The 22,979-nt window shown below is 39.6% G+C and overlaps 1 protein-coding gene and 1 pseudogene across 2 annotated transcripts in view; one reads left to right on the top strand and one right to left on the bottom strand.

Annotated features, from left to right (window-relative positions):
• Positions 1-22,979, bottom strand: part of LOC112209800 (sterile alpha motif domain-containing protein 11-like) — a 231,895-nt gene that overhangs the window by 53,050 nt on the left and 155,866 nt on the right. The window lies entirely within an intron of this gene.
• LOC464963 (KN motif and ankyrin repeat domain-containing protein 1-like) overlaps positions 1-22,979 on the top strand; it is a 146,624-nt pseudogene that overhangs the window by 64,785 nt on the left and 58,860 nt on the right.

The following is a 22,979-nucleotide window of genomic DNA, read 5'->3' as shown; positions in this document are numbered from 1 at the left end:
TTCCTTCTAGAGGTTGTTTTGTTTTGTTTTGTTTTGTTTTGGAGATGAAGTCTTGCTGTGTTGCCCAGGCTGGAGTGCAGTGGTGCAGTCTCGGCTCACTGCAACCTCTGCCTCCTAGGTTCAAGCAATTCTCATGCCTCAGCCTCCCGAGTAGCTGGGATTACAGGCATGTGACAAAATGCCTGGCTAATTTTTTTGTATTTTTACTAGAGACAGGGTTTTGCCATGTTGGCCAGGCTGGTTTTTAACTCCTGGCCTCAAGTGATCCACCCACCTTGGCCTCCCAAAGTGCTGGGATTAGAGGTGTGAGCTACTGCACCCAGCCTAAGTTTTAAATCTGAGATAGACAACACTGATGACCAGAAACATAAAAGATATCGATTAAGTACAATGAGATCCTCTAGTAAATAATGTGTTAGCAGTTGGATATGAGATGTCCGAGCCTAGGAAAAAATGAAAACAAATCTTGTCAGCCCTATCTATATGCCCTACACAGGTGAGGGCAGAATCCAGACCTGGGAATCCAGTCATCTCATCTCTGATCAAGTTGCTGCCTGATGATTAAATTTGTCATTTGGAGTTCCAAGTTCTTTTAGAGTCCCTGATGGCATTGGTGGTTTATATTCTGGCATGAGGGAAAACTCCTTGTAAGTTGATGCCTGTATTTAAGAATGCAAGATCCACCAGGACTCACAGAGAGATCATATCACTTGGGATCTTTGTGCAGCAAATTAGAGAAAACTAGCTGAAATGGGGCCTAAATAGCAAAAGGAATGTGTTGGCCCACATAACTGAAGTAGATTGGCCTCAGGTGAACCGTGATCCAGCAGCTCATGTGATACTACCATTTGACCTGGTATTCCCTCTTGTCTGCTTTGCCTTAGATGGTATCACTCTTATCCCTAGGCTCTGAGCCTCTGACTGTCTGGTCCAGATAGCAAGTGTCTGCAGGATTTCTAGACCCCATGCTCTTACACCAGCTTGTCTATGAAGATGGAAGACAAAGCTTTTCTTTCCAAGAAGAAACTGAAAACATCAACTCAAGTCTTGACTTTGGTTGGGGTTTGTACTTTCTCTGACTCATTGATTCTCTGGGGCTATAGATGATGGGATAGACTGACAGTCTTAAGCCTCCTTCCCCTCATTAGGTAGAGCTAGGAGGAGGGTCATTCCTTCCCAAACTAAATGACTAAGAATGGATACATTTGTCCTCCAAAGCAAGATCTTTCTTTTTTCCTTCCAGAAAGAGTAACTGCAGTAATTAGGACCCAATTGATGGCAAAGGGGTATGATCTAGGTGAGTCCATTGGGGTGCAGTTCTGGAGGGGGAATTCAGGACCTTCTTCTTACCTCCTCCTACCCCTGCAAATACTCTGAGACTCACTAATAACTGACAGTGGTATTCAAATTGGAACAGTGGTTCTTGCCTCTGACCTTTGCATGTGCTCAAGTAGTCATCTGTCCTTCTTTCTCATCCTCTCCTCTTTATCCCTTTCTTCCTTCTTCCCACCCTTTCCCTCCATCTCTATTCCTCCCTCCTTCCCTTCCCTTCTCCTTCCCTTCTCCTTCCTTCCTTCCTTCTTTTCTTATCTTCCCTTCCTCCCCACCTTGCCTACCTCTCACATTTCCATTTTCCAAAAAACCTTTTTTAGCCTCTTTTGTGTGCCAAGCACACTGCATGGTACTGGATATCCCTGATGGAGCTCATCTTCCCTTCCATGTTCCCTTTTCCTTTAGCAAACTTCAGTGCCAACAAAATGTGTTAATATTCTCTGTGTAAGGTGTTCTGCTAGATTCAGGGAGGTCCATGGCTTCAGCGTGAATCTCAAGGATAGAGCTGGGGAGTGTTTTTAAATCATGATGACATTGTTCATAAAGATTGTCTCACACAGATTCTACTACCTATATTTTGGGGTGGGAGGGAGAGACAGGGAATGTAGTTTAAGAAAAGCAAGCATTTATGTCTGCCAGTGTACTCAAATGAGCTCATGTACGAAGTGGGACATGGAACTCGCTGACCTTTATTGGCCTCTGCATTCAGACTACCTGGGGTTGAATTCTAACTCCTCTGCCTTCTGACTTTATGACCTTGGGCTGTTTACCTAACTTCTCAGTGTGTCTTAGTCTATTTTTGGTTTCTTATAACAGAATACCTGAAACTTGGTAATTTATGAAGAAAAGGAATTCATTTCTTATAGTTATGGAGGCTGAGAAGTCCAAGGTCCAGGGGCATAACAGGTGAGAGCCTTCTTACTGTCGAGGACTCTGCAGAGTCCCAAGGTAGTACAGGGGGTGAGGGGGCTGAGCATGCTAGCTCAGGTCTCTCTTCCTCCTCTTATAAAGCCACCAGACCCACTCCCATGGTAACTCATTAATCCACTAATCCATGAATGAGTTAATCCATTCATGAGGTCAGAGTCCTCATGACCAAATCCCTTCTTAAAGCACCCACCTCTCGATACTGCCACACTAGGGATGAAGTTTCAACAGAAATTTTGAAGGGGATAAATATTCAAACCATAGCACGGGGTCTCGTACTGAGGATTAAATTAAGAGATATATATAGTGCTTAGAGCAGTGCCAGTCCACAGTATGCGTTCAATGAAGTTAGTTATTATTGTCATGGCGATGGGGCTTTATGGATAAGAGAGTGAAGCATAGGCAGTGGATTCTCATGAGTAGTCTCCCGTGCTTCCACATTAAGGACTAAATGTTGGCCAGTGGCTGTGCTCAGGCCCCGTCTTCCACATGTGGATGCTAGTGAGGCAGGGGTGCTTTCTTGCTGTGTATATTCACATTTCAGAGTCCCTCAGAGCTTCCAGAGGACTCTGCTGTGTGAACCTCACATATCTCTATTTTATAGTTTTTCAGATTACTTTGTAAATAATTATTGTTAATTTTCTTTAGCTTTTTAAAAATATGTATTAATATATTGAGCCTTTCAGTTATGACCTAGGAATAGACCTATGTTTTTTTGGGGTGGGGAAGGGGTCCGTCCGTTGCCTAGGCTGGAGGGCAGTGGCACAATCACAGCTCACTACAATGAACTTCCAGGCTCAAGTGATCCTCCCATCTCAGCCTCCCAAGTAGCTGGGAACACAGACATGCACCACCCTACCTGGCTAATTTTTTATTTTTATTTTTTGTAGAGACAAGGTCTCACTATGCTGCCTAGGCTGGTCTCAAACTCCTGGACTCAAGCAATCCTCCTGCCTCAGCCTCTCAAAGTGCTGGGATTATAGGCATGAGCCACCATGCCCAGCCCCTATTGCCTTTTGATCCGTACTTTTTGATTAATATCTTCTAAAACACATGAAAATTCATTGTTCCCTCTGTTAGGTGCTTCCATAGAACACATATAGGACCCTAGAAGTCCCATCTCTTTAGAAAAATTATCTTTCTGGGAAAATACAGAGTTTCTTTTATAACACATCTGTGTCTCTGTATGCTGGCCAAAAGCCTCAAACCCCCGAACAGACCTGAAATGTTTATCCCTACCACTACTTCTGATAATAGGGGTTTGACTTTGTATTGCCCACACATCCCATTAAAACATATAATGTGATTTGTGTGCATATTGTGAGCATTTGTTCATTTTATAACCTGTTTAGTAGTTCAGCCAAAAGCAACAAAAGTGAAATAAGAGAAACATCCTGAGCAAAAAGAATTGCTCTTTGATATACCTGTGCACTGGCATGAGAGGACAGAGGAGAGATTTGTGAAAGTGGACTCCTTTGTTACTAATATAACACCGGCTACTTTCTTTAACAATTAACATCTCAACCCCAATTTATCATTATTGTGGCTTTTTTTTGCTTTCATAATGACTTCAGAAAAATTCATAACATCATCTGGAGTCCCTTTATCTGCAAAGCCATTAGTCAATTTCACTGGTACTCTAGGGAGAGACTTGGGAAGTGAAAGGTGGACATTTCCCCCCAGATGGGGTTTCTTTACATGACTCTTATCAAATCAGGTGGGTGTTAGGAGCCTGAGAAATGTGAGCGTGAAGAAATGTGAAATGTGAGATTTGGATAAGGTCATTTGGATTTAAAGAGGAAATTTCCATCAAGGGCCAACTCCTAGAGGAGATCACAGAGCAGAGGCTGGGGTGTGGCTGCAGGTAGGCATGCCATTGAGCCAAGGTGGGCTGACTTGAGGAAGAGCTCAAGCAGATGCTTTAGAACAAAGCATAAATGTCTTCTTTTGAGAAGTGTCTGTTTATATCCTTCGCCCACTTTTTGATGGGGTTGTTTGATTTTTTCTTGTAAATTTGTTTAAGTTCTTTGTAGAATCTGGATATTAGCCCTTTGTCAGATGGGTAGAAGCCAAATCACGAGTGAACTCCCATTCACAATTGCTTCAAAGAGAATAAAATACCTATTAATCCAACTTACAAGGGATGTGAAGGACCTCTTCAAGGAGAAGTACAAACCACTGCTCAACAAAATAAAAGAGGACACAGACAAATGGAAGAACATTCCATGCTTATGAATAGGAAGAATCAATATTGTGAAAATGACCATACTGCCCAAGGTAATTTATAGATTCAGTGCCATCCCCATCAAGCTACCAATGACTTTCTTCACAGAATTGGGAAAAACTACTTTAAAGTTCATATGGAACCAAAAAAGAGCCCGCATTGCCAAGACAGTCCTAAGCAAAAAGAACAAAGCTGGAGGCATCATGCTACCTGACTTTAAACTATGCTACAAGGCTTCAGTAACCAAAACAGCATGGTACTGGTACCAAAACAGAGATAGACACTAATGGAATGGAACAGAGGCCTCAGAAATAGCACCACACATCTACAACCATCTGATCTTTGACAAACCTGACAAACACAAGAAATGAAGAAAGCATTCCCTGTTTAATAAGTGGGGCTGGGAAAACTGGCTAGCTATATTTAGAAAGCTGAAACTGCATCCCTTCCTTACACCTTATACAAAAATTAATTTTTTTTTTTTTTTTTGAGACAGGGTCTTGCTCTGTCGCCCAGGCTGGAGTGCAGTGGCGCGATCTCAGCTCACTGCAATCTCTGCCTCCTGGGTTCAAGTGATTCTCCTGCCTCAGTCTCCCGAGTAGCTGGGATTACAGGCACCCGCGACCACGCCTGGCTAATTTTTGTATTTTTAGTAGAGATGGGGTTTCACCTTGTTGGCCAGGTTGGTCTCAAACTCCTGACCTCAGGTGATCCACCCACCTTGGCCTCCCAAAGTCCTGGGATTACAGGCGTGAGCCACCACGCCAGGCCTAAACCCTTATTTAAGTAAAACTTATTTTCAGAAAAAAATGAATCTGAGGATGTGTTACATGTCCGCCTTTTACTTAGTGACAGTCCCAGGCACACTTACGCTTGTCATTAACAATATTCATCAATTTAAGAGTTGATCAGAGAAGGTCATACAAGAATCCAGTCTCAGTGGAATTAAAGGAAAAATTTTTGCTAAGCAGAAAATAAATGAGAACTGTACATTTAAAATAAATAAATGAACAGAAAGCCTTTCAAATCATACTAAACTAACTTATATCTGTGGCTACTACATTGTTGTTCTTTAATGCTTAAATAGGTAAAAGCACTGATGTTTTAGCTGAAACTACCAGCAGTAGGAATGCTTGCTCAGTAAGAGCAAGACCCCACTAACACAGTCATATTTATAAAGTCAAGGTTAAGTGTCTGCCAGGGTCTGTTTTCCCTAAACCTATTACAAACAAATGAAAGCAAATCAGTAAATACTGTTTTAATGTACCTATACCGAGTCATAAAATTATTTTCCTCCCAAGTCAGGAAGAAACATAAAGTTGGTTAACTGAAAAAGAGAAAGTTTAATCATTCTGATTTTCATTCTGATGCTCTTCTTTAGACTATCTATTGCTGCTTTCTTTTGTAGCAGAACAGCTGATTTTCGGCCTAGGTTTTCATGATCTGATAAACCTTCACCATAGACAGTTTCTTGGAAAGAAACTTTGCAAGTGTCAGTTATCTTTAAATGTTCAGGAAGCTGTGTGGGTCTCAGACCCAGCTGGAGCAGAGCCAGCACGGACTTCTGAAAGCATTTGCAGGCTCTGAGATGGTTTTAACCTGTTCCTTGGCAGTGCAGCCCTTGTGTACACTCTTGGAAAGATACTAATGTTTACTTTCATGATGTAGAATGGATGAGCAGTGAAGGTTTCTAGGAAGGTTGAACACACTCATGCCCACTTTGGGACACAAGGAGGCAGATGCTATCATGGGAACTCTTCAAATAAGGTCGTATGGTTTGGCTGTATCCTCACCCAGATCTCATCTTGAATTGTAGTTCCCATAATCTCGTGTGTTGTGGGAGGGACTCGATGGGAGGTAATTGAATCATGGGGGCATTTACCCTGATTCTGTTCTTGTAATAGTGAGTTTTCATGAGATCTTTACACTTGATTAATGTTAACTGTAGTTGTCCTACTGATCTATCGAACACCAAGTCTTATTTCTTCTAAGTGTATTTGTACCCATTAATCTACTGCTCTTCATTCCCCATCCCCGCTACCCTTCCCAGCCTCCGGTAACCACTAGTCTACTCTCTATCTTCATGAGATTCACTTTTGTAGCTCCCACATATGAGTGAGAACATGCGACATTGTCTTTCTGTGCTTTGCTTGTTTCACTGAACATAATGACCCCCAGTTTCATCCATCTTGCTCCAAATGACAGGATTTAATTCTTTTTATGGCTGGATAATATTCTATTGTGTATTTTTACCACACTTTCTTTTTAAATATTTATTATTATTTTGTAGAGACAGAGTCCTGCTATGTTGTCCAGGCTAGTCTCAAAATCCTGGACTCAAGGGATCCACCTGCCTTGGCCTCCACATTTTCTTTATTCATCCATTGATGGACACTTAGGTTGATTCCATATTTTGTCTATTATGAATAGTGCTGCAATAAACATGCAAGTACAAATCTCTCTTCAATATATTGGTTTTCTTTCTTTTAGATAAATACTCAGTAGTGGAATTGCTGGATCATATAGTATTCTACTTTTACATTTTTGAGGAACCTCTGAACTGTTTTCTATAGTGGCTGTACTAATTTACATTCCCCCCAACAATGTGTGAGGATTTTTCTTTCTCTGCATCCTCACCAGCATGTTATTCCCTGTCTTTTTTGATAAAAGCTATTCTAATTGGGGTGAGATTATATCTCAGTGTGGTTTTGATTTGCATTTTCTGGATAATTACTGATGTTGAGCATTTCTTATACCCTTTGTTCATTTGTCCTCTGTTGAGAAATACCTGTTCAGGCCTTTTGCCCTTTTTAAAATCAGATTAATGACTTTTTGCTATTGAGTTGTTTGAGCTCCTTATATATTCTGGTTATTTATCTTGTCAGATGGGTAGTTTGCAAATACTTTCTCTTATTCTATGGGTTGTTTCTTCACCTTGTTTGACTGTTTCCTTTGCTGTGCAGAAGCTTTTCAGCTTGATGTAATCCCATTTGTCCGTTTTTGTTTTTCTTGCCTATGCTTTTGAGAACTTCAACAAAAAATTTTTGCCCAGACCAATGTCCTGGAGCATTTCCCCAATGTTTTCTTTTAGTAGTTTTATAATTTCAGGTGTTAGATTTAAGTCTAAATCCATTTGTATTTGATATTTGTACATGGTGAGAGATAGAGGTCTAGTTTCATTCTTCTACATATAGTTGTCCAGTTTTCCCAGTGCCATTTATTGAAGAGACTGTCCTTTCCCTGTTGCATATTGTTGGCACCTCTGTCAAAAATTAGTTGGCTGCAAATGGCATGGATTTATATCTGGGTTCACTATTCTGTTCAGTCGGTGTCTGTTTTTTATGCCAGTACCGTGCTGATCTGGCTACTATAGCCTTGTAGTATATTTTTAAGTCAAGTAGTGTGAGGTCTCCAGCTTCGCTCTTTTTGCTCAAGATTGCTTTGGTTATTTGTGGTTCCATATAAAATTTAGGATTGTCTGCTCTATTTCTATGGGGAATATTGTTGGTATTTTTATAGGTATTACATTGAATCAGTAAACTGCTTTGGGTAGGATTGTCATTTTAACAATATTCTTTCAATCCATGAGCATGGAATAATATCTTTTCCATTTTTTGATTCATCTTCTATTTATTTAATCAGTTTTTTATAGTGATCCTTGTAAAGATCTTTCACAGCTTTGGTTAAATTGATTCTCAGGGGCCAGGCACAGTGGCTGACACCTGCAATCCCAAAACTTCGAGAGGCCAAAGCGGGAGAATTGCTTGAGCCCAGGAGTTTGAGGCCAGCCTGGGCAGCATAGTGTGACCTCATCTCTAAAAAAAAATCAAAATATTAGCCAGATGTGGTGGCATGTGCCTGTGGTTGCAGCTACTTGGGAGGGTGAAGTCAGAGGATCACTTGAGACCAAGAAATCAAGACTGCAGTGCTCACTGCACTGGTGACAGACTGCAAAGCTTGAGACCAAGAAATCAAGACTGCAATGCTCACTGCACTGGTGACAGACTGCAAAGCTTGAGACCAACAAATCAAGACTGCAGTGCTCACTGCACTGGTGACAGACTGCAAAGCTTGAGACCAACAAATCAAGACTGCAGTGCTCACTGCACTGGTGACAGACTGCAAAGCTTGAGACCAAGAAATCAAGACTGCAGTGCTCACTGCACTGGTGACAGACTGCAAAGCTTGAGACCAAGAAATCAAGACTGCAGTGCTCACTGCACTGGTGACAGACTGCAAAGCTTGAGACCAAGAAATCAAGACTGCAGTGCTCACTGCACTGGTGACAGACTGCAAACCTGGGTGACAGAGCAAAACCCTGTCTCAAAATATATATATATATATATTCCTGGGTATTTTACATTCTGTGTAGATACAATAAATTAGATTGCTTTCTTTCTTTTTCAGATTGTTCACTATTGGTATATATAAATGCTACTGAATTTTGTATGTTGGCTTTGTATCCTGCAACTTAACTGAATTCACTTATTACTTCTAATAGTTTTTTGGTTTTTAAAAATAGAAGATCCTGTCATCTACATTCAAAGCGAATTTGACTTCTTTCTTTCCAGTATGAACACCTTTATTTATTTTTCTTGACTAACTGGCCAGGACTTCCACTTTATGTTGAATGAAAGTAGTGAAAGTGCACACCCTTGTCTTGTTCCAGATCTTAGTGGAAAGCCTTTTAGGTTTTCCCGGTTTGGTATGATGTCTGTGGATTTGTCATATATGGCCTTTATTATTTTGAGGTATGTTTCCTCTGTACCCGGTTTGTTGAGGGTTTTTATCAAAAGGGATATTGAATTTTATTGAATACTTTTCAGCACTTATTGAAATGATCATATGGTTTTTGTTCTTGGTTCTGTTAATGTGTATCACATTTATTGATTTGCATATGCTGAACCATCTTTGCATCCCTGGGATGAATCCCACTTGATAATGTTGAATGATCTTTTTAATATCTTGCTGAATTCAGTTTGTTAATATTTTTTGTTGAGGATTTTTCTATCTGTGTTCCTCAGTGAAATTAGCCTATTGTTGTCTTTTTTTTTTTTTTTTTTTTTTTTTGTGGCCTTATCTCGTTTTGGTATCAGGGTAATGCCCGCCTTGCAGGATGAGTTTGAGCATTCCTTCCTCTTCAATTTTTTTTTTTTTGAAGAGTTTGAGTAGAATTATTATAGTTTTTCTTGAAATGTTTAATAGAATTCATCAGATCCTGGACTTTTCTTTGATAGGAGACTTTTAAATATAGCTTTGATCTTATTACTTGCTATTGGTTTGTCGAGGTTTTCTCTTTCTTCGTGGTTCAATTTTGGTTGTATATTTCCAGGAATGTATCTTTGTCTTCTAGATTTTTCAATTTGTTGGCAATTGTCTCTAATGATTCTTTGTACTCCTATGGTCTCTGTTGTTTTGTATCTTTTTTGTTTCTGATTTTATTTATTTGGGTCCTCTCTTTTTAGTTAGTCTTGGCTAAAGTTTTGTCAGTTTTTTTTTAACTAAACTTGTTTTGTTGATCTTCAGTAATGTTTTAATCTCAATTTCATTTATTTTTGCTCTGATCTTTATTATTTCCTTTCTCCTAGTAAATTTGGGTTTGGCTTGGTCTTGCTTTTCTAATTCCTTGAGATGCTCCATTATTAGGTTGTCTTTTGGAAGTCTTTCAACTTTTTTGATGTAGATGTTTATTGCTATAAACCTCCCTCTTAGTACTGTGTTTACTGTACCCCATAGATTTTGATATGTTGTGTTACCATTTTTATTTGTTTTGAGAAATTTTTAAATGTTCTTATTTCTTCATCAACTCATTGTTTATTCAGGAGCATGTTGTTTAATTTCCATGTTTTTGTTTAATTTCCAAAGGTTTTTTTTTTTTTTTTTTTTTTTTGAGATGGACTCTCCCTCTGTCATCCAGGCTGGAGTGCAGTGGTGCAATCTGCAACCTCCACCTCCTGGGTTCAAGTGATTCTCCTGCCTCAGCCTCCAAAGTAGCTGGGATTACAGGTGTACACCACCACACCCAGATAATTTTTGTATTTTTAATGAGACAGGGTTTTGCCATGTTGGTCAGGCTGGTCCCGAACTCCTGACATCAGATGATCCACCCACCTCAGCCTCCCAAAGTACTGGGATTACAGGCATGAGCCACCACACCCAGCCCAAAATTCCTCTTGTTATTGATATCTAGTTTTATTCCATTGTGGTCAGAAAGGATACTTGATATGATTTCTACTTTTAAAAATTTGTTGAGACTTGTTTTGTGGCCTAAAATATGGTTTATTCTGGGGAATGTTCCATGTACTGATGAAACGCGTATTCTGAATAGTTGAGTGAAGTGTTTTATAAATATCAGTTGGACCTATTTGGTCCGATGTGTAGTTTGATACAATGGTTTCTTTGTTAATTTTCTGTCTAGATGATCTGTTCATTGGTGAAAGTGGGGTATTTGATGTCCTCCACTATTATTGTATTACAATCTCTCTCTCTCTCTCTTTGTATCTATTAATGTTTGCTTTATATACTTGGGAGCTGAATTTCAGTCCATCAAATGTATTAATCAGTTCTAAGATTTGTTTGATTTTTTGAATAATGTCTCTTTGTTAAATTTCTCTGATAAATTTCTGAACGGAGAATTACCGTTTTGTTTCTTGTATTCTGGTTGTTTTGTAACTCTTCTCCTCCTTTCTTCCTGTCATCCTTTATGGTTAAGTGACTTTCTCTGGAACTATGTTTTAATTTGTTGGGGGTTTTTTTAGTGTGTTTATTATAGGTTTTTACATTGTGGTTACCATGAGGCTTATAGAAAACATCTTATAGATATAACAAGTTATTTTAAAGAGATGACAGCTTATCTTAGATAAGCAGTCCCCAGTCTGTTTTGGCACCAGGGACCAGTTTCATGGAAGACAATTTTTCCATAGATTGGGCAGTGGGGATGGTTTTAGGATGAAACTGTTCTACCTCAGATCATCAGGCATTAGATCCTCATAAGGAAGGCTCAATCTAGATCCTTCGCACTTGCAGTTCACAATAGGGTTTGCACTCTTATGAGAATCTATGCTGCTAATGATCTGACAGGAGGTGGAGCAGGCAGTGCTGTGTGACCTGGTTCCTAACATGCCACGGACCAGTACTGGTCCATGGCTCAGGAGTTGGAGATCCCTGTCTTAGATCACAAAAAAAAAGAATAAATAAAAAACTTTAAAGCAACCCTCCATCTTTAATTCCATCCCCTGACATTTTGACTTTTGTTGGTCTGAATTTACGTATTTTTATATTGCCTATCTCTTAACAGGTTGCTGTAGCTGTTAGGGTTTTTGATAGATTTGTCTTCTAGGTGTCATACTAGAATTATGGGTAACTTATGGGTGGACTGCACATGACAATTACAGTATTTGAATATTCTGGGGGTTTCTATACTTGATGTTACCCGTAGGTTTTATACCTTCAAATGTTTTCTTTTTGCACATTAATGTTTTTTCATTTCAGATTGAAGAACCATCTTTAACATTTCTTGTAAGACAGATCTAGTAGTGGTAAATTCTCTTAGCTTTTGTTTGTCAGAAAAAGACTATCTCTCCTTCATACTTGAAGGATATTTCTGCTGTTTGCTGGATAAAGTATTTGAGGATAGCAGGGTTTTTTGGGGTTTTTTCTTTCAGCACTTTGAAAATATCATTGCACTTCCTCCTGACTTATGGTTTCCATTGAGAAGTGTGTTGCCAGCTGAAGTGGAGTTTCTTTGTATGTTATATCCTCCTTTTTTCTTGCTGCTTTTAGTATCCTCTTTTTGTCCTTGACCTTTGAGAGTTTTATTATTATATGCCTTGGGTGTAGTTTTATTTGGGTCAAATCTGTTTAGTGTTTTCTGACCTTCCTCTACCTGGATATTTTTCTCATATTTTGGAAAGTTTTCTGTTATTATTTATTGAGTAAGCTTTTTTCTACCCCTCACTCTTGCTCAACTTTCTCTTGAACACCAATAATTCTTAGATTTGGTCTTTTAAGGTAATTTTCTGTATCTTGTAGGCAATCTTTGTATAATATATTTCCATTCATTTTACTTTTTCTCCTCTATGTAATTTCAAAGAGCCTGTCTTTGGGCTGACTGATTCTTTCCTCTGCTTGATGCATTCTGCAGTTGAGAGCCTCCAATAAATTTTTCAGTTAGCAAATATATTTTTCAATTTCAAGATTCATTTGATTTTTTATCACTTCGATCTCTGTTAAATTCCTCTGATAAGTTTCTGAATTGCTTTTCTTTGTTGTCTTGGAGATCCCTGAGTTTCTGTAAAACTGCTATTTTGAATTCTTGGTCAGAGAGCTCATGAATCACCATCTCATTAGGGTCAGTCACTGGTTCCTTGCTTTATACATTTGGGGAGGTCATGGTTCCATGTTCTTATGGATATATGTCTGTGTCTTTGCATTAAAGGATTTATTATTTATTCCAATCTTCTCTGTCTAGTCTGTTTTGGTTTTTACTGGTATGTTTGCTTAGAGATTATTTGTAATTTAGCTGTTGAATTTCTTACACATTTTTCCCGCTAGGTCACTGCCTCTTTTTCAGCACTAAATGGTACTTAAAACCCAGGTTTGCCTCTGTTCTTCTAGCAAAGGATCAGAGGATTGCCTGGCTGGAATGGGGGAGGTTCCAAAGGAGCTATCCCTGTGGTATGGAAAGGCTGGCTAGGAGTTCATGCCCAAGAGACCTGTGGAATCTACCTCCTACAGCGTAGTGCTGCCGAACAGCCACTCTGATTTGGCATCTCCTTTGGTTGAGTTACAGAGCGGAGCTTCCAGGGCTGGAGATGGTAATCCTGCCTCCTTCCTTTGTGTCCGGCTGTCCACAGGGTGGTATCTCCCTTCAGGCACTCCTGATGCTTCTCATGGGTTGAGGCATGGATAGGTCTCCTGCCAAAGAAGCCAAGATGGTAGGCAAGTTGTGTGTCCAACTTAATCTCACTTTTTCCAGTGTAGAATCTGAGTTGGGGGAAGTTTTACACGTGCTTGATACCAAGCAGACTGGGGGAAGGGTGTCACAGATATGAAAATCTGATTCTCTTACTGTCTGCTGGAGTTTTGTTTTGTTTTTTGTTTTGTTTTGTTTTGTTTTGTTTTTTACTTCTCAGTGGCCCCAGGAACTGACCTATTCTCTTTCATGAGTTCTGGGAGATTGCTGGTGATAATCTCATTGATGTATATTTATTTTGGTTACTCTGTGGGGAGAAGTGAAGCCAGCTTTCATCTACATTTTTAAAGTATAATTCTTATTTTGAGTGGCAAGAATCTGATTCCAGTATCCTGCCTTAGTTTTTATGCATTTTTGAAACTCCTACCATTGCATTTAGAACCTTCTACCTGGTGGAGTTTTTTTTTTGTTTTTCCGTTCTGGAAGTATTTGATTTTTTGAAACAGTTGACATTCATATAAAGAACAAGGTTGATAATCAAGCCTGCTGTACTAATTCTGTGCAGTCTAGAAAAGAGTGTACTGGGACCGGGCACAGTGGCTCACACCTGTAATCCCAGCACTTTGGGAGGCCGAGGCATGCAGATCACAAGGTCAGGAGATCAAGACCATCCTGGCTAACACGGTGAAACCGCGTCTCTACTGAAAATACAAAAAATTAGCTGGACGTGGTGGTCTGTGCCTGTAGTCCCAGCTAATCGGGAGGCTGAGGCAGGAGAATGGCGTGAACCCGGGAGGCGGAGCTTGCAGTGTGCCGAGATGGCGCCACTGTGCTCCAGCCTGAATGACAGAGCAAAACTCCGTCTCAAAAAAAAAAAAAAAAAAAAAAGAAGAATAAGAAAAGAGTGTACTGGTTAAGTACTGAGAAGCATTTCCTGTGTGTCATGTAAGTACTTCAGGCTCTTAAATGTGTTACTCCAAGGAATAAGGTTGCAAATACAGTTGCTCTAAAAACATATTATACCAGCCTGGACAACATAGTGAAACCCCATCTCTACTAAAAATGCAAAAATTAGCTGGGCATGGTGGTACACACCTGTAATCCCAGCTGCTTGGGAGGCTGAGGCAGGAGAATCACCTGAACCTGGGAGGCAGAGGTTGCAGTGAGCTGAGATTGCGCCACTGCACTCCAGCCTGGGTGACAGAGCGAGACTCCGTCTCAAAAAAGAAAAAAAAATTACATAAAATTCCGAGATGCAGCTTTCTTATCTAAAAAGGATTTGCGCAAAGCCTCCTTGCAGTAAGCATATAGGTAACTAAGGTGACTACCTTACGTATATGCATCACTCATTTATGCCCTAAGTTCTCATTTGTTGAAACAATAGTGCCCTTACTCTAAATCACATAATCACAAGAGCCCTAGGGCTGAATTGCTCAGCTTTAAATGTCAGCGCTGTCATACTAGCTGTGTGATGTGAGCAAGTTCTAAAACTCCCTGTGCTTGTTTCTTATGTATACAATGGAGAGAAGGGGTAGTACTTTGTAGGGTTGTTGTGAAGTTTAAACAAGGTAATAACTGTTAAGTGTTTTTAAAAGTCCCTTGAATGTAACAATTGCATCAGTGGTAAGGTATGCATTTTTCTCATATGGCCTCTGAAATGAGGATGTGTCTTATAATGAATGTAATTTCTTAATAAGCATTTTATCATTTAGTGACATCTTTTTTTATTAGTAGTACTTAATGTTACACTTTGGGTGACATTTTATATTTCAATAACTAATAGTAAGAGGTCTGTTAACATTAGCTGCCATCAACATTACCATCAATATTATCATCAGCATTATCTTGTTTCTAACTGAGATAGTGGCATTTGATAGTTTAGCAGTGCTAGAGTATATATCAAATCTCAATTTTATCTAACTACTTGTTTGCATTGGTGTATTTTTATCAAAGTTCTAGTGTGCTGTTTTTCATATTTGTATCATTTTAGCTAATGTAAAGTATTTATGGGGTCAGCTCATGCAATGTTTCCGTCATTCATTGTACCTTACTTGGCGATCTACTAAAACATGCATCAGCATCCTTCAGTCTCCCGAAATAAATAGAGACAAAGACAAATTCTTTATTTTCTCTGTTGATGTATTTTCCTAAATCCTTTCGCAGGAGTGGTTTCTTTCTTCGCTAGGATAACTAAGCCACCATTGTACCACTTAAGATTTACTGGTTTGCACTGTCCTCTGAGGGAGAAAAGAAGCAATTTATTGATCTGTAACACAGGAATGGACTGTGGCCAAACCTTTTCTGGTTTATACAATGCACCGACATAAGAATCTGCATAGCATTAAGAAGAATGAGCACTCACAATTTGAGGCCGCCTGTCAGCATGAATAATAACTGAGAAAAATCAATACACAATATACAACTGTTCTCTTTGCACAGACACTGCCAGGATTCACACCCAGTGACAGTGTCTTCTTTTTTTTTTTTTTTTTTTTTTTTTTTTTTTTTTTGAGACAGGGTCTCTCACTCTGCTGTGCAGGCTGGAATGCAGTGGCGTGATCTCGGCTCACTGCAACCTCTGCCTCCCTGTTCAAGTGATTCTTGTGCCTCAGCCTCCCAAGTAGCTGGGATCACAGGCGTGTACCACCCTACCCAGCTAATTTTTGTAGTTGTAGTAGAGATGGGATTTTGCCATATTGGCCAGCCTGGTCTTGAACTCCTGGCCTCAAGTGATCCACCCACCTCGGCCTCCCAAAGTGCTGGGATTATAGGCGTGAGCCACCGTGCCCGGCCAACAGTGTCTTGTTATTTTACCAGTGATATGCTTATAGTTCCTAATTTTAGGCTTCCTCCTTATTTTGGTTTTATTGTTCAGTTTGGGGAAGGGTGGGAGGCACCAATTTGGATCTGAGAAAAAAATCTGCCAGATGGAAGAGTTTCAATAACAGGAGAGGACCTTGGGCCAAAGTTTATTAAGCTTGACTAGGAAGATTCTGGGCACATCTCCATCCAAATACCTTGACGCATACTTCATTCACCCCTAGCACATGCAGCTTGTCCCTTCTTGTCTTCTGTTTGCCTTCAAGGTTTTACATGGTGGTATTTACAAGCTGTTATGGAGCAAGAGTGCAAACACACAAGGCTAGCAAGGGGCCAGTAAACAGGGTTTGGCTTAGGGTTTTGTGGCTGTTGGCTTTTAAAAGCATACTTAGTTGAATAATTCCAGAAACTGGGCTTCTTTCCTTTGCCCCTTCATTTGCTCCTCCCTCTCTGGTCTTCCCAGTCTCCACTTTTTTTTTTTTTTTTAAATAAAACTGCGTTTGTCAGAAATGTATAGACATTCACTCCTATTCTTAAAAGACAGTGTTTATCCCTAATGCCTGCCTTTTGATTCAGCCAGCAATGACTGTGCACACAGAGGTTATTGCTCTCCAAGTTCACTGTTGTGGACCTGAACCAGTGCCTCTGTTTCCAAGAGAAAGTGAGGTGATTACCCCTTCATCAGGGAGATTGGAGCCATCTTATCCTTCTGGTGTGTCACCAGCCAGAAACTAAGGATCAACAGGGAGTGGATGGTTTAGAATCTCCTCTCTCCAGGTGAACACAATGCTAGTCAGTGTAGCTGGAAAAGCCACGCAGCGGGCAGGCTTGTCAGAAGCAATCTGCTTAAAAAAAAAAAAAAAAAAAAAAGAGAAAAAAGGGTCCTTTTGAGTTTACACTGAGTTGCTTTCACAGTAGTTAGCTTTGAACTGTGGTGCAAACCCATTTAAACAATGAGGGAAATTTCACTAAGTGGCAAGAAATTCTCACCCTATGTGATCAAAGCAATCAGCCATTTCCTTTTCCTTCCTTTTTATTTACTTATATTTCTGACCCCTTATAATCTTCATGATTGTAGCCTGATAGTTTCCTTCTTTGAATAGCATTTAAAAAAATACCTTTTCTTTTCCCTGAGGGTTTTAAAGCAAATAAGACAGAAGGGGTCTAAATTTTTAGTTTTATTTTTTGAGACAGTCTCGTTCTGTCGCCCAGGCTGGGGTGCAGTGGTGCAATCTCAGCTCACTGCAATCTCCGTCTCCCAGGTTCAAGTGGTTCTGGTGCCTCAGCCTCCCGAGTAGCTGGGATTACAGGCGTGCACCACCAGCCCTGGCTAATTTTTGTATTTTTTAGTAGAGACGAGGTTTTGCCATGTTGGCCAGGCTGGTCTCAAACTCCTGACCTCAGGTGATCTGCCTGCCTCAGCCTCCCACATTGCTGGGATTACAGGTGTGAGCCACCGCACCTGGCCTAAATATTTATTTTTAATAATTATTATTACAAAAGTAAGAAAAGAGCTAAAATCCATGATTTCATCACCCAGAGGCAACCACCACAGTGAACATTTTGGTACATTTACTTCTCATCGTTTAAATGTGTACATATACACATACATATTTTTAATAAAATTAGGTTTAGGATAGTATACAGTTTTGTTTTTCTTTTAACCAACATACTTTGAATATTTTGCCTTATTAAAAACTTATATGATTTCAATGGCTGCATTAGAATTAGTGTATACAGATATTATTTTGGCATTCTGTTGTTAAGAGGTCATGTGGGTTTCTGAATTGACACTTTAATTCTCAACTTAGAATTTATTTCTCCCAACTTCTTCTGATTTCATGGGTCTAGAGTCAGAGTTTGGGCACAATGGAAATGGAATTTCTATATGTACTGTTGTTTACTGTTTGCTAGTATTTTTCGGAAGGTATTTGCAAAAACCAAAGGGGAAACAGTGTACTTTTTTGTATTTTTTTTCTTTTTTTGTTTTAAATTTTGTGATTGAAATATAAGTCTTATTATGGTAATCTCAGGTAACTTTTAAATAGAAATATCAATGTAAAATGAATATATTGCCCAATGTGGACCCCGGTGTTTCAGAACTATGTGCCATGTTCTATCATTTTGTTACTGGAAAGGGGTCTTAATCCAGACCCCAAGATCTTGGATCTCTCACAAGAAGGAATTAGAGGTGAATCCATAGAGTAAAGTAAAAGCAAGTTTATTAAGAAAATAAAGGAATAAAGAATGGCTACTCCATAGGCAGAGCAGGAGCGTAGGCTGCTCAACTGATTGTACACACAGTTACTTCTTGATGCTAAACAAGAGGTGGATTATTCTTGTGTTTTGCAGGAAAGGGGTGGGCAGTTCCTGGAAGTGAGGGGTCCTCCCCTTTTTAGACCATATAGGATAACTTCCTGACATTGCCATGGCATTTGTAAACTGTGCTGCTGCTGGTGGGAATGTTTTTTAGCATGCTAATGCATTATAATTAGCATATAATGAGCAGTGAGAATGACCAGAGATCACTTTCATCTCCATCTTGGTTTTGGTGGGTTTTGGACGGCTTCTTTACCACAACCTGTTTTATCAGCAAGGTCTTTGTGACCTGTATCTTGTGCTGACCTGTCTCATCCTGTGACTAAGAATGCCTAACCTCCTGGGAATTTAGACTTAAAATAAAGGTCTCAGCCTTATTTTATCTAGCCCCTATTCAAGATGGAGTTGCTCTGGTCCGAATGCCTCTAATAATTTGAAGTTTATCCAACGGCACAGTGGGAGATAATGAATTTTTGTTTAAGAGGAGGAGGACTGACTGGATCAGATTTGTGCTTTAGAAAGGTGGTTGCATGTAAGAAAGAGGCGTTGGTAGAAAGACTTCAGATATCTCAAAAGAATTTCCATGAAGTTAATCTTTTTAAAAATGTAAACATTTGGTGCAATAATTGCTTTGAAATTGCAGTTGAATAAATGAACTTTTTGAACAGAATTTGGAAAGGAAGATATGCTTAAAAACCAAAAATATTTTGTAGAGTGCTACACATTAGGAAGTCATTTGTATTTGGTGACCACTTTCCTAAAATAGTCTCATTTCTAGAGAACCAATTTTGTTTCCCATAGATTATTATGTGTAGAGACCCCCTTTCAGTATGTAGCCACTGGTACATCCGTGGGTGTTATCTCCATACTGCCAGGTCCAATGCAGTCACCTCCTGGATCTATAGTCTTTCTCCCCCCATTCCAATTTCCTTTCTCTGTTAGCAGTCATCTTTGTAAACGGAAGTCTAAGATTTAGTGTTGTACATTTTTAAAATGATCCATTTTGATGGGGCTCTCTTTATTGTTTCAGGTTGAATGCCTTTGAGAACTTGATGCATAAAATTTGCATGACTCCTCACTCCTTTCTGGATCTCTCATTGGACTCAAGCCAGCATGGCTCACACCACAAAGGTTAACGGCAGTGCCTCAGGTAACCCTGTGCTCTGGAGTTTGTGTGTTAAATGTATGTCTTTTCTCAAACTAATTTTTTATTCTCTTTAATAATGAACGGATAATAGCAAGTTGCCTGGATAACTAGGATTTCAAAGCAATTTTCTGTCCATTGAAGTTTGGGTTTGTTTTGTTTTACTCTCAGAAAATTTGCTTTTATCTGAGAGTCTTGCACTGAAATCAGTTGAGTAAATTATTACCTAAGTCAATTCTGTTGAAGTGTTGAAAAACAAATGTAAATGCTGAATGCTGATGCAAATGTAATGTATACTCCTCTTGCACTTCTTTCTGAGGGATTGAATGAGGAGAGAGGAAATTAGTTTGGATGCTTAAAACCAATTCCTAGTAGCCACTCCCAAGCAGCTTTTGTTTGATGTTGCTAAACAAAGAGAAAGGAGGGAAGAGAAGTGTATATTCTGTAAAATGATTCTCTTAGGAATATGCAATAAGCCATATTATGAATCATAAAGACCTGTATTTGAATTCTTATTTTGGTTATATTAGAGACTTACATAGTTTCACTTTCTGTTCCAATATTGCTTCTGTGAGATTCGGGAGAAATCTGTACACGAAATGCAGAGAAGATCCTCCTAAGAGACACATCACCATGGGGACAACCTGCCCCAAATGGCATGCCAAGTGTTCATTTCTTTTTTGAGTTATGTACCAAATAGCTGAATGAGTAAGAATAGTAATTGTCTATGCAGAAATTTTTTCTGAGCGTCTGAGTCCAGAGTCCTATGTCTGCTGGCTCTGAACACCTTCAAATGACAACATTATGTACTGGAGCAAGTGTAGAATTGGAGCCAGGAAACCTGAATTTGAGTCCTAGTTCCAGCACTAACCGTGAAATATTGGGCAGGGCTATTTCTCCACATGTAAACCATCGGTAAGTATATCCACCTGCCGGTTTAGGACCAGTGAGCGCACCAGAAACATACTTACAGGAGCTATGTAAGCCGTAAAGCACTTTTGAAGACAACAGCAGGAAGTGACCTCTAAAGTGGGCATTCCCAGCCCATGAATGTGACTTTTTATTCTAGCGGTCTCAGCTGCAAGTATCTCCTCTGGGTAGAACACTATAACCCAAACCCAGATAAACTCAGTTATTTGTTCTGGGATGACTGATCTTTCCCTGTCCATTCCATTTTTGACCTTTTTACTGCCCAGCTTCTTGAGACTTTTATAGATTCTGCTGTGGGACTGCTATCAATAATAAAGACATGAATGATAATATCTAACATTCACTGAACACTTAAATGCACCATGGTGCCTAAAATGCTTTGCCTGCATTTTCATCCTTAATCCTCACAATAATCTAATGAGATTAAGCTATTATTTTACTGTCATCATCATCCCTATGTAATGTCACAGAGAAGTTCGGGGACTTACTGTAAATGAAGTAAGAAAAATCAGAATTATGGGCAATGGCTCACACCTGTAATCCCAGCATTTTGGGAGGCTGAAGGGGATGGATCACCCAAGGTCGGTAGTTCAAGACCAGCCTGGCCAACATGACAAAACCCCCTCTCTACAAAAATACAAAAATTAGCCAGGCATGGTGGCGCATGCCTGTAATCCCAGCTACTTAGGAGGCTAAGACAGGAATGGCTGGAACCTGGGAGGCAGAGGTTGCAGTGGGCCCCGATTGCACTACTGCCCTCCAGCCTGAGTGACAGAGTGAGATTCCATATCAAAAAATAAAATAAATCAGAATTATGATGACTTTCTCCAGTAAAATATTTGGTGAGAGAGGAGATTGAAACATTATGAAATTTCAAGTGTAGTGGGTGGGTTTTAATTCCCTCTGATGATGTGGTTTCCTCCCTTGCCCTCCATTTGCTTCCATTCACATGCTCACGGGAAGGGGTGTTTAAGATTGTTGGTGCCTCAAGACCTCAACCTTCTTCTGGTGCCTTGGGCAAAATCCTTTCTTCATGGGTTTAGATACCTACCCCACTAATTCCTTTCCAACTTGGTTTGTTCAGTACTTACCTTTTTTCTTTGTTCCTGAGATCTAATAAGCAAGCTGTAACTTTTCCTTCCCACCTGGTATCCTGCCTAACAGGTCTGGGCATTGAGGTTGAAAGCAAAAGAAAGCTCTCTGATTTGTGACTTTAGTGTGTCAGAGTATGAATTGTTACAGCAGACAGTTATCTGGACTGTGCAGGGGAAGATTTTTTACTTATTCTAGTCACCATGACCCATGTACATCCATAAGCAAATCTAATTAGAGACTCAACCATAAACAGTAATATATATGCAAACATACATATATGTGTATGTGTCTGTATATGTATATACACACATAGTAATATATACATACATATATGTATATACAAACACAAATGTGTGTACACCATATATATGACACTCATAGAAAAAAAAAAATTTTTTTTGAGATGGAGTCTTGCTCTGTCACCCAGGCCGGAGTGCAGTGGCGCGATATCGGCTCACTGCAACCTCTGCCTCCTGGGTTTAAGTGATTCTTGTGCCTCAGCCTCCCACGTAGCTGGGATTACAGGCCCATGCCATCTCGCCTGGCCAATTTTTGTATTTTTAGTAGAGATGAGGTTTCACCATGTTAACCAGGCTGGGGTTGAACTCATGACTTCAGGTGATCTGCCTACCTCGGCACTTTGGGATTACAGGCATGAGCCATCGCACCCAGCTGAAAATTTAAAAGTATAGATGCGTGTTGTATTGTCTGAAAACCAAAACAAAAGCAAGAATTACTGGTGATAATACCACCTAGAAATAAATGTCTTCCTATTTTTTATATAGTTGTCAAATGTTATATATTTCACATGGTTGAGAATATGTTAATAAAAATCATTCCTTTACCTTTTCCCACTTTGTATTACAAAAGAAACACCTCTCCAATGTTTAAAAAAATACTCCATGTAAGAGATGCGGGTTATAAATACACTTCTATGCGTGTAAATAACATTTAGAGAACCTAGATGAAGATGAGATAAAGAGGGCTTCTTGGCAGCTAGTGAGGGCCAATTACTGGTCTCCTATGAGAAAAGGATAAGCTATTTGGGTTTAGTAGGAGTTTCAGATGTGGAGTAAATTATATGTTTCTTCAATTTCCAAAAATTGCTGCTTGGGCTTTGTAGAGCATGAGGGGAAATTTCATGTGACGATGGAGTCAGGGCAGTGGCAAAAGAAGCACTTTCCATAGTCTTAGTAATAAAACAAGCAAAAGAGGAGCCTCTGGGAAAGGGCAAACCATGCCCTTGGCACAAAATACATCCGACGACTGATCAT

Source organism: Pan troglodytes, chromosome 6, assembly GCF_028858775.2.
Source record: "Pan troglodytes isolate AG18354 chromosome 6, NHGRI_mPanTro3-v2.0_pri, whole genome shotgun sequence".
Taxonomy (NCBI): Eukaryota; Metazoa; Chordata; class Mammalia; order Primates; family Hominidae; genus Pan; species Pan troglodytes.
The sequence above is the reverse complement of the archived record's forward strand: the minus strand, read 5'-3'. Positions and strand labels throughout refer to the sequence as shown.